Consider the following 793-nt stretch of genomic DNA (forward strand, 5'->3'; position numbering starts at 1 on the left):
CAGGTTTTAGTTGCAGTTGAAATTAAGAGCAAATGACTTAAGATAAAATGGTTCAATTACTCCAGAAATTTAACTCACCACACTCGTGTTAGCCTCACTCCAAAGAACAAGTTCACTGCATTGGCCACTTTAGGTCAGGCATGAGATCTTTTATCAACAGGCACTTACTGACAGATCACAAATGGTACTTTAAAGGTAGAGGTACCTGAACTAAGTTGTTCAGGTTAGATAATAACAGATGTTTGTTTCCTGAGAGAACAGATGGGACAAGAGTGTCGAGTCAGCTGATGGTAAGGTATCTGTTATTAATTCTGTTGTCATGCTTTGAAGTTGTATGATCACTGCATTGACTTAGGGACTGCTATTTTAAGGGAATTTAAGTCATGAAGAGAGGCAATCACTTCAAGAACCTAAAAATAGTTAGGATACATGACAGAGGTAGTTATGCAATAACATCTGCAAATTAACCTTCCTCCTTCTTTCTGAGAATTTAAGTGTTTTACTATCACAGAATTTTAGTAAGTAGGGCTCAGCATGAAAAGGCACAAGTTGAAGCAGTACTCACAAGCCTTCGCAATTCTGCAGAGGAGGGGCAAGAGTTTAACTGCCAGCACAAGTGCTTTACTTGCCCTGCATCAGACTATTTAAATTACTTAAGCTGTTGTGGAACTATACCCTTATACTACTTCTATCACTGCTAACCCAAGCCTTGCCCATACAACCACAATTCCTTACTCCTCTACACAGAAGTCTTACTGGTTTTGCCACAAGCTAATCGGAGACAAACTCACTT

The 793-nt window shown here is 39.2% G+C and overlaps 1 protein-coding gene across 1 annotated transcript in view; it reads right to left on the reverse strand.

Annotated features, from left to right (window-relative positions):
• Positions 1-793, reverse strand: part of RAB21 (RAB21, member RAS oncogene family) — a 15,681-nt gene that overhangs the window by 3,227 nt on the left and 11,661 nt on the right. The gene's annotated exons all lie outside the window — the stretch shown is intronic.

Source organism: Pygoscelis adeliae, unplaced genomic scaffold, assembly GCF_000699105.1.
Source record: "Pygoscelis adeliae isolate BGI_AS28 unplaced genomic scaffold, ASM69910v1 Scaffold113, whole genome shotgun sequence".
Lineage (NCBI taxonomy): Eukaryota > Metazoa > Chordata > Aves > Sphenisciformes > Spheniscidae > Pygoscelis > Pygoscelis adeliae.